The sequence below is a fragment of the Scylla paramamosain genome, chromosome 23 (assembly GCF_035594125.1).
Source record: "Scylla paramamosain isolate STU-SP2022 chromosome 23, ASM3559412v1, whole genome shotgun sequence".
NCBI classification, from domain to species: Eukaryota; Metazoa; Arthropoda; class Malacostraca; order Decapoda; family Portunidae; genus Scylla; species Scylla paramamosain.
The window spans coordinates 19,970,223-19,981,489 of record NC_087173.1 but is presented as its reverse complement, the minus strand read 5'-3'; the positions used below and the strand labels follow the sequence as shown (position 1 = coordinate 19,981,489).

General features: G+C 37.1%; 1 protein-coding gene across 1 annotated transcript in view; it reads right to left on the bottom strand.

The window, feature by feature from the left end:
• Window positions 1–2,286: 2,286 nt before the first annotated feature.
• LOC135112474 (uncharacterized) overlaps window positions 2,287–11,267 on the bottom strand; it is an 11,948-nt gene continuing 2,967 nt past the window's right edge. Inside the window, exon 2 of the mRNA XM_064026915.1 lies at window positions 2,287–3,614. The gene's annotated coding sequence lies outside the window, so the exon portion shown is untranslated. The remainder of the gene's footprint in view (window positions 3,615–11,267) is intronic.

The following is an 11,267-nucleotide window of genomic DNA, read 5'->3' as shown; positions in this document are numbered from 1 at the left end:
TGATAATGCTATTGTACATTTTTCTGTGCAAATTGCGTAAAAAAAAAATTGCAAGGCTTCACGTGTTCCAACTGTCACTCTTTTCTTGCTCTTTTCTTTCTTTATCTTTTATTTTATACTGCATTTATATGAATTTTCTTTATTTAAATTTTCACTTATTCAAATATACACATGATAAAAATGTTATTATTACTATTATTATCATTATTATTATTATTATTATTATTATTATTATTATTATTATTATTATTATTATTATTATTATTATTAGTAGTAGTAGTAGTAGTAGTAGAAGTAGTAGTAGTAGTAAATCAGATATACCCTGTGCAAACACAATAAACTAGCCTTTCTTCAGTCTACCGAGAGGGGAGCTTCAAACATTAACTAAGTCTGCCATCAAATGCACCCTATGCTTCGTTTTCTCTTTACCTTCCGGAGCAAACACCTGCCTCACTATGCTATCTTTGACTGCAAAGACTCGGAGTACAGGTGTATATGCTGACGTATTTCTGTCAATTTCCCATCTACTTCGTGTCATTTTTTATAGACTTATCTCTTTATCTAGTTCTGTGTCTGTTTATCCTGTCTATCCTGAGTTCACTTTCCATTTATTGCATCTCGTCTTATCTGGTTTTATCTGTCAATTTCTTCCTTTTTTTCATGTTTCTCTGCTTTTCTATCAATCCTGTCTATTCTGATTTCACTTTCCATCTATTTTTGTCTCGTCTCGTCTGGTTTTTATCTGTCCATTTCTTACTTTTTTTTTATTTCTTTCTGTCTCCCCTTACGTTCCTGCTTATCGTTTCAATTTCCTTACCTTTCTGTTAATTTTTCAGTCTGTTTTTGTCTGTAAATTCCGTCTATTTCTTATTTTTTCTATCTGTTTTTCTGTCTTACCTTATCTGTTTATCTATACGTATCTTGTGTATTTCTCGTTTCTCTTTCTAGGTCTGCTTCTCTCTGTCTGCCCCGTCCATTTCTGAACTCTATATTTATTTCTGTCTTGCCTTACTTGCTTCTTTCTGTCAGTCCTGTTTGTTTCTCCTCTTTTCATCTGGTTCTCTATCTTCCAGTTTCTGTGTCTCTCTGTCTATCCTGTCTACTTCTTGTCTTTCTATCTGGTTTCCCGTCAACTTAGTCTTCTTTGCTTATCTGTGCTGTCTGCCTGTCTATTCCGGTCCAACCTAACAATTTTTTTTTTTTTTTTACCTTATTCATCTATCTGGTTCCTTGTTTATCTTGTCTTTTCTATTCCTGTTTTTATTTTTTTATTTCTGTTTCTTTTGTCTTTATTTTAGTTCTCTGTCTGTCTATTTTCCTTGCGTATCTGTCAGTTGGTCGTCTATTCCATGCAGTCTCGAGCGCAATTCTCGTCTCGCCTCTCTCTCTCTCTCTCTCTCTCTCTCTCTCTTGGAAACCATCCCATTGTTATTATTATTATTATTATTATTATTATTATTATTATTATTATTATTATTATTATTATTACTACTACTACTACTACTACTAGTACTACTACTACTACTACTACTACTACTACTACTACTTTTTTCATTCATTTATTTATTCTTTTTTCTTCTCTCGTCTCTCTGTCTACTCCTCTTTTCGTCATGTCCTCTTTATTTACTGTCAGCTGCCCGTCTATTCCAGTCACTCCATTTAGTTTCTTTCTCTCTCTCTCTCTCTCTCTCTCTCTCTCTCTCTCTCTCTCTCTCTCTCTCTCTCTCTCTCTCTCTCTCTCTCTCTCTCCACCTTGCTTTCCTTCAACCTCCATACGTCGACAGTCACTCGAGATAAAAAAAAAGTTACTCCATACACTCTATTTTATCTGTTCGCCATCCTTTCTTCATAAAATTACAAAAATATTTCAATCTTTTCTTCTTTACATTTAATGAGACTCCCTTAGTCCACGCCAGGCATAAGGATTCGAAGTCTATCCCAGTCACTTCAATTACATCCTCTTCCTTCTTTGCTTTCCTTCACCACAAGTCAACATTATCTCCTTTAGTTCACGTCATGCATAAAGATTCAAAGTCCATTCCAGTCTGTCTTTGCTTTCCTTCACTCTTGACTGGTAATGCCACATATAATATCATTTGTCAGCAACCTTTGACAGCTTTACTCATCAATAAATAAGCTACAAGTTCTGCTGTAGGGTTAGTCTTTCACAATCCACATCTAAACCCAAAGACTATGATATCGAGATGCGAAGTTGTAGCAGTCAAGAGGTTAATATTCTTTCCTTTGGTTCACGTCAGTCACGAAGGTTCAAAGTGAGGTGTTACGTAGGTGTTCATACAGTCAATGCCTTTATTCTTCGTTGTACAGTACATGCCACGTGTTATGTTAGTTGTGCCAGCGGGAAGAGGAGGTAGAATGGAAATATTGTAAGGAGAGGAATGAATAAGTAGATAAACACGAAGAATAAAAGTGAATAACGTTGAATAAGAGTAAGCAAAATGGAAAAGTGGAAATAATCAGAAACCACGTGTTAGTTGTGACAGCGAGAAGAGGAAACAGAATGGAAATATAGTAAGGATAGGAGTAAACAAATAAATAAATAGAAAGAATATAAGTGAATAAAGTAAAATAAGAGTAAGCAAAATGGAAAATGGAAGGAATGAGAAACTTAAGTCAAAACCCGGTGAAAATACAACAGTAATAATAATAATAATAATAATAATAATAATAATAATAATAATAATAATAATAATAATAATAATAACAACAACAACAACAACAACAACAATAAACGCAAAATAACACACAGACAAGTATTTTCCTCTGAATAACAAAACAGACACACACAAGATTACCTCTTTTCCTCTGTAACAAATCAAATAATTCACCGCAGAAAATAAACAAACAAACAAACAAACAAGAACAAGAACAACAAAAGACACAAAATAATTTCTTTTCATAAAAACAAAAATAAGAACAAAAACAACACACACACACACACACACACACACACACACACACACACACACACACACACACACACACATACACACAATTATTTCCCTCAACAACTGGTCAAGTAGTTCACCTTACAAGTAAACAACAAGCATAAGAACATCAATAACAACAACATCAACAACAACCAAACACACACAAACAATATAATTTCTGTACCTCAATAATAAAAACGAAAAAAACAACATAAGCATAAACAACAAAAAAACATGAACAATAACAAAAACAACAACAAAACACACACAAAATTATGTATTTTCCTCAACAACAACAACGACGACGACAACAACAGATAAATACAATAAAATAAAAATAATAAAATAAATAAATAAATAAATAAAATAAATAAATAAATAAATAAACAAATAAATAAACCCCACCTTACAAGTAAACAACAATAACAACAACAAAGACACACACAACACCCACAAGAGACTAACTCACTACGAGCCGCGAGTCACAACCAAATCCTTAATTAATACACAGGTAAACAGTTAATGCCTTTCAGATCAGTTAGAAGCAAAGTACATTCTTCCACAGGTATTTCTTCCCCACACCCGCGTGAGGCCAGGTGTTGGGAGGGGGCACCTGCTGGGATGTGCCTGGTGGTGTGGGGGGCGGGGGTCCTCCGTACTCACCTGTAATGTTTAGAGAGGTTAATTAGAATGGCCTGGTGTGTGTTGGTCTTACTGTACTGTTGTTACTCTTGTTGCTACTGATATTGCTGCTGCTGCTGCTGTTGCTACTACTACTACTACTACTACTACTACTACTACTACTATTACTACTACTACTAGTACCACTATTACTACTACTACTACCACTGCTGCTGCTACTACTACTACTACTACTACTACTACTACTACTACTACTACTACTACTACTACTACTACTACTACTACTACTACTACTACTACTACTACTACTACTACTACTACTACTACTACTACTACTACTACTACTACTACTACTACTACTACTACTACTACTACTAGTACTTCTTTTTTTTCTACATATTAAAATAATACCTCCACCCCATGTTTATTGATGTGTCAATTAGGGGCTCCATTACTTGGAGGTCATTAGCCCCAGCTCTCGCTAATGACTGTGGCATCCAACCATATCTAATACTAGTACTTCTACTGCTACAATCATTACTATTGTTATCATGATAAAGACTAAGAATGAAAAGACTATAGAACTACTACTACTACTACTACTACTACTACTACTACTACTAAAATAGCAATAAAAATAATAGTCATGATAACGGTAAGATTAAAAAGCAAATAATAATAGTAATAATAATAATAACAACAACAACAACAACAACAATAATAATAATAATAATAATAATAATAATAATAATAATAATAATAATAATAATAATAATAATAACAACAACAACAAAACCAATAACAATAAAACACAATAAAAAGAAACTACCAAAAAAAAAAAAACATTTCACTGTAATAAAAACAACAAAACATTTCCATTTCAAATCTAAATAACTTTGTACTGACAAGTGGAAAACCATTTTGCGTATTCTCTCTCTCTCTCTCTCTCTCTCTCTCTCTCTCTCTCTCTCTCTCTCTCTGGGGAAGGTAGCAAAAGTACATACAAAAAGCCGGACCACTCTCTTACTCATGGCCTTTTTATTGCAAATGTTTCACTGCCGAACACTGCGAGGCTCTGGCAGTGACAGGGAAGGAAGGGGGGACAGCGTGTGGTGGTGGTGATGGTGGTGGTGGTGAAGAGATGTGGTGAAGAGGCTAATCTCTGGGATAGGGAGGAATGGGGACTGTGTGCGGTGGTGGCGGTGGTGGTGGTGGTGTGATGATGGTGGAAAAGGGGTGTAGAGAGAAAGAAGTAGAGGAAAAATGGTAAAGAAGGAAGAAGTAAGGACGAAAAGGGAGGAGGAAAGACAGAAGGGAAGAAAAGGGGAAGTAAGAGGATTGAATGGAAAAAAAGAGATAAGGAAAGAAAAAAAATAGAGACAGAGAAATAATAAAGAATTCTTGAAAGAAATGAAAGTAAAAACAACAAAGAAAAAATAAGGAAAGGAAGAGAGCGAGAAATAAAAAGAAAGGAAAGACAGACAGATTACAGAAAGAAAGAAGTAAGGAAAGAAAGGGAGGGAGGAAAGGCAGATAGACAGACAGAAAGAACGAAAGAACGAAAGAAAGAAAGAAAGAAAGAAAGAAAGAAGGTTAAAGAGATTATACTGACTGGAATAGTAATGAAGAAACGAAAAAAAAGTAAAAGAAAGAAAAGAAAGAAAGGAAGGAAAAGATACTACAATGAGAAAAATAGTAATTAAGGAAAGAAAAGAGATAAATTAGAAAGGCGAAGAGAGAGAGAGAGAGAGAGAGAGAGAGAGAGAGAGAGAGAGAGAGAGAGAGAGAGAGAGAGAGAGAGAGAGAGAGAGAGAGAGAGAGAGAAAAGATGAAGGAATGAAGGGAAGAAAGAAGACAGACAGACAGACAGACAGACAAAGAAGAAAGTAGAGCATTACTGTAAGATATATACTGCCATTACTGTTATGAATGAACCACTACCATCACCACCACCACCACCATCACCACCATCACCACCATGACCCTTCCGCTAACGCCACCACAAACACCACCACCATCACCACCACCACCACCACCCCCGCCGCCGATAACAACACTCCCGTCACCATTACCACAAAACCACACACATACAAACACACACACACACACACACACACACACACACACACACACACACACACACACACACACACACACACACAAACAACAACCACTTATAGGTATTTTGCATTTCAATGTCAGATGCTAATTTAGTACGTACGTATGTATGTTTGCATATAGATCTCTCTCTCTCTCTCTCTCTCTCTCTCTCTCTCTCTCTCTCTCTCTCTCTCTCTCTCTCTCTCTCTCTCTCTCACACACACACACACACACACACACACACACACACACACACACACACACACACACACACACACACACACACACACACACACACACACACAGAGAGAGAGAGAGAGAGAGAGAGAGAGAGAGAGAGAGAGAGAGAGAGAGAGAGAGAGAGAGAGAGAGAGAGAGAGAAAGGAAAACAGCAACACTCCCTCAGTATCGCCTCCAGCAGCGGGTCACGGCGGGAATTAAGGCAGCGTGTGGTTCTTCCGCCTTCCTAACGGTGCGCGGCCTCCACTTGCCTACTGCACTTCAACACAGCCACCAGGAACCCGCCCCGTGACTCCCCCTATCCTACTTCCCAGGGTCGCTCTCGTAAACCTCCCGGTACTTTATCTCCACTGCTTTCAACATGGTCTGGGCAGTGGCAGTCGTCTGGGTTATCAAGGGTGTTTTTCATGTTTCCAGTGACGGTTTAACACGCTGTTGTGAGATCCAGATTTTTCAGCTCGTTACCCGATTTAACATGCCAAATTAAACGTGTCACTCCTATCATCTATATATGGCTAGATTATAGAACTTATTCAGTATAGGGAAGATGTAACAGTGGGTAAATATTGCATAAGGCTGCACACATACATACATGCTAAGTAAACATTGATCCAAATAATGCAATGTAATGTTGATTCAAAGAATTCTTCATTTTTTTTTCTGTCACTCTTCCATTACCGAAAAAAAAAAAAAAAAAAAAAAAAAAAAATATATATATATATATATATATATATATATATATATATATATATATATATATATATATATATATATATATATATATATATATATATATATATATATATATGATCTCAAAGGGGTAATTTATCCCTAGTGTGGGAATCACTGCTCTAGCCTGAAGGTAGTGAGATTTTCAAGAGTGTCTTCGTGAAATGTCGTATTGCTTTCCTCATTCATTTACCTTATCTTTGTTTACTGTTACATCTCCTTTTTTCCCATTCCTCGAAGCTATCATGACCATCTCTCAGCCTCTGTGTTTCTATCTTGATCTTCATAATCTTCTCTTCTAATTCCTGTCCATTGCCTCTTCTTCTTTTGGTTAAATTTTCGTAACTCCAAAGTCGAACTTTCTGACTGTCTATCTCTTATTCTTCCTCTTCCAACAGATTTTTCTAGACTTTTTTTTTAATAGCTTCCTCATCTTCTCTTCTTGTTCGTGTCTATTGTCTCTTCTGTTACTTCCATTCCTCGTAAGTCTCAAGTACATCTTTCTGACTATCTTTCTCTCACTCTTCCTCTTTCAACAGATGTTCTCCAGTTTTTTTAATGATAATTTTCTCATTTCCTCTTACTCCTATCCATTTTCCTGCTTCATCCATTCTTTCCTGCTCCCTTTCCAGTCCATCTCTGTCTTCTGCCTCCTCCTCTTTCACCAGATGTTCTCCAGACTTTTTTAATGATAATTTCCTCATTTCGTCTTGTTCCTATTGATTTTTCTGTCTCTTCCACTCTTTGCTGCTCCTTATATAGTCCATCTCTGTCTGCCTTCCCTTAACCTTCCTTCAGCAGATGTTCTCTATGTTGTTTTATGATAATTTTCCCATTTCGTCTAGTTCCTATTAATTTTTCCGTCTCTTTCATTCTTTGCTCCTCCTTTTACAGTCCATCTGTCTGTCTGTCTTCCTCTCAGTCTTGTCTCAACACATGTTCTTCTTCTTCTTCTTCTTCTTCTTCTTCTTCTTCTTCTTCTTCTTCATATTTTCCGTGAACAGTTTCCTCATCTCTTCTCACCGCTCGCTTGCCTCTTCGTGACTGACAGCAGAGGATGGGCGAAAAATAAGCGTAAAAATGAGATAAGTATCTAGACATTTACTGAAGTGGGTGGCGGTGGTGGTGGTGGTAGTCGTGGTGGTGGTGGCGGCGGAGGTGGTAGTCGTGGTGGTGGTACACTCCTTTGACCTCCCATCGAATATTAATGAGTTGAAAAGCGTACGCGGCTGACAGGTGGCGGTGTGTGGGCGTCTCTCCCTCCTTCCTTCCCTCCCTCCCTCCCTCTCTCTCTCTCTCTCTCTCTCTCTCTCTCTCTCTCTCTCTCTCTCTCTCTCTCTCTCTGTTTGGACAAGGATGTATTTTGAGGGCAATCTTGTGGTTTCTCCTGTTTTTTTTTTCTTTCTTAGTGTTGTAGTGTTTTGAGGTCAGTGTGCTATGTGCTGGTGGTGGCGGTAGTTGTGGTGGTGGTGGTAGTGGTGGTGGTAGTGGTGGTTAGGTCGGGTCAGGTCAGGTAAGACTTGGTTAGACAATGTAAATAAAGTAATGTAATATAATGTTAGGTGCGGTAAGGTGAGGTGAGGTAGGGTAAGGTAAGATGAGGTGAGGTGAGGTGAGGTGAGGTGAGGTGAGGTGAAGTGAAGTTAGGTAATGTAAGGCAAAGTGAAAGGAGGGATTTGTAAGGTAAGGTACGTATTAAAATATAACGGAACTACAAAGATTCAGGTTATACACAGGTAAAGATATGAATAGATAAATAAACATAAATAAAAAAGAAGAAGAAGAAGAAGAAGAAGAAGCCATCAGACCTACACGTGGCAGTCCTCGTACGAAACACACCTACCGTTTCCACTTATCCTCATCTATAAATTTGTTTAATCTTCTTTAAAGCTCCCTAATGACTTGACAATAACAACCTGACTGCTGAGTCTATTCCATTCATCTACCACTCTGTTTGAGAACTAATTCTTTCCTATCTACTAAATGTAACTTTATCAGGCTTAAATCCGTTCTTTCATTGTCATATCCTAATTACTGACCCCGAGAATTTTGTTAATATCACCGTTGTTATATCTGTCATATTCTGTAACCTAACCTAAGCTGATTCTGAGTATTTTTGCTTGTTATATCTGGCAAATACACTGTATCTTAACCTAACCTAATCTAACCTAACCTAACTTGAACCTGACCCTAAGAATTTTGCTTATGTCACCCTTGTTATATTTTCTGACACATTCCGTAACTCAACCTAATCTAACTTGACCCTGCGAATTTTACTCATGTCCCCCTTGTTATTTCTGACACACATTCTGGTCGGGGCTGTGCAGGGAAGGTAGAGGCTGTGGGAAGGTCGAGCCAGGTTTAGCGTGAGGGGGCGGCGGAGGTGTGCCAGGTACCAAGGGACACAGGGGGGATGATTGAGGTCAAAGATAAGCGAAAAAAAATAAGAGTTGGATTGAGTTATTACTGCTGCGGTAAATGGCTCGAGGGGGCACCAAATATAGCCTTTCCCACACACAAGCGCATTGGTTGATAGATGGTTGGATGAATGGATGAATGCATAGATAGACAGATAGATATATAAAGACAGACAAAAAAAATAGTTAGATAGATATATGGATAGACAGACAGACAGTGAGATAGATAGATAGATAGATAGACAGATAGATACATATATACATTTATTCACACACACACACACACACACTAAACCTAACACACGAACAAAATTAATGAAATAACAGAATAATATGAAGAAAAAAAAAAACACGAGCCATTTCACTTACACTTAAATGTAAAAAATAGTGAATGAAAAATGCAACATATATTCATTTTCTGACCCACACTGAAGAGAAAAAAACGAAAAAAAAGAAAAAAGAGAAGGAAGGAAAAAAAAATAATAAGTAAGAAAACGAATGAAAGAACGAAAAGAAAAGGAAAGAAAAAAAAGAAGAAGGAAATATTATTAGTGAGAAGTAAATAAATAAAGAAACGATACTTGCATATTTATTTTTTCACCTCAGTATTTACGACTTTTTGGTTGGTAGATGATATAAATAGAAACACCTTTCATTACGACTTCCATTTCAAATCCCACACCTTAAATCTACTTTCTTTTTTAATTACTTGGTGTAAAAATATATCAAGGTTAATTAATTTTCTCATTTTTCCTTTTTTTCTGCTTTGAAGTGACGGATTGATTGCTTATTACTTTCTTTATATATGTTCTCTCTCTCTCTCTCTCTCTCTCTCTCTCTCTCTCTCTCTCTCTCTCTCTGGTAGGTAGCGCTGATAAATGAGGAGAGAGAGAGAGAGAGAGAGAGAGAGAGAGAGAGAGAGAGAGAGAGAGAGAGAGAGAATAATAGATCACCAAACGGTATATCCCATTTCTCACATTCACACATATGCTCTCTCTCTCTCTCTCTCTCTCTCTCTCTCTCTCTCTCTCTCTCTCTCTCTCTCTCTCTCTCTGAATCTCACGCCATTTAAACACCCAAGGATTACTTTCCATATATAAACGTTCAGAAAAAGTATATATATGTAGTATCATTTGAACGAAGAAAAAGAAAAAAAAAAAACAGGAGCTACACACGGGGAAGGCGAAATGTGTCTGATATTTCGCTCACCCGCGCTTCGTTTTCTTTCGCTTCCCGTTTTTCTTCAGCCATTTTAATCCCTAACTATGCCAGGCTTCCCTCAGTAGGATAATGGTGAGAGTGTTGGTAAAGATCATGATTTCACCTCCTTTTCCTCTCTCTCTCTCTCTCTCTCTCTCTCTCTCTCTCTCTCTCTCTCTCTCTCTCTCTGCTCGTTTTTGTCATTTTAATGTTGTTGTTGTTGTTGTTGTTGTTTTGATATTATTTTGTTTTCTTCTTTTTTGCCTTCTTCTTCTTTACTTCTTTTTCTTCCTCCTTTTTCTTCATCTTCTTCGTTTTCTACTTCTTCGTCTTCTTCTTCATCTTCGTCTTCTTCTTCGTCTTTTCCTTCTTATTAGTGTTATCATCATTATTATCACTATTATTCTCTTCTTCTTCTTCTTCTTCTTCTTCTTCTTATCATTATTATTATTACTATTATCATCATCATCATTACTACTATCATTACTGGTCTTCTTATCCTCCTTCTCCCTAATTCTCCTCCTCCTCCTCCTCCACCCGTAACCTCATTAAAGAGTCGGCAACACAGATGAGATTAATCGTTGCAGTTAATTAAGGGAGTCAGATTTCCCCCTTCTCCTCGTCATTCGTGTGATTTCTCTTCTTGGCGGGAAAGTAAAAAAAAAAAAAAAAAAAAAAAATCTTGAGTTACTTTTTTCTTTTCTTTTCTTTTTATTTTTGAATTTTGGTTTTGTTTAGCTATGTATGGCGTGTTGTAGGTCTCTCTCTCTCTCTCTCTCTCTCTCTCTCTCTCTCTCTCTCTCTCTCTCTCTCTCTCTCTCTCTCTCTCTCTCTCTCTCTCATTAGTCAGTAGTATTTCAGAGAGAGAGAGAGAGAGAGAGAGAGAGAGAGAGAGAGAGAGAGAGAGAGAGAGAGAGAGAGAGAGAATAATAGATCACAAAACGGTCTATCCCACTTCCCTCGCTCACACATATGCTCTCTCTCTCTC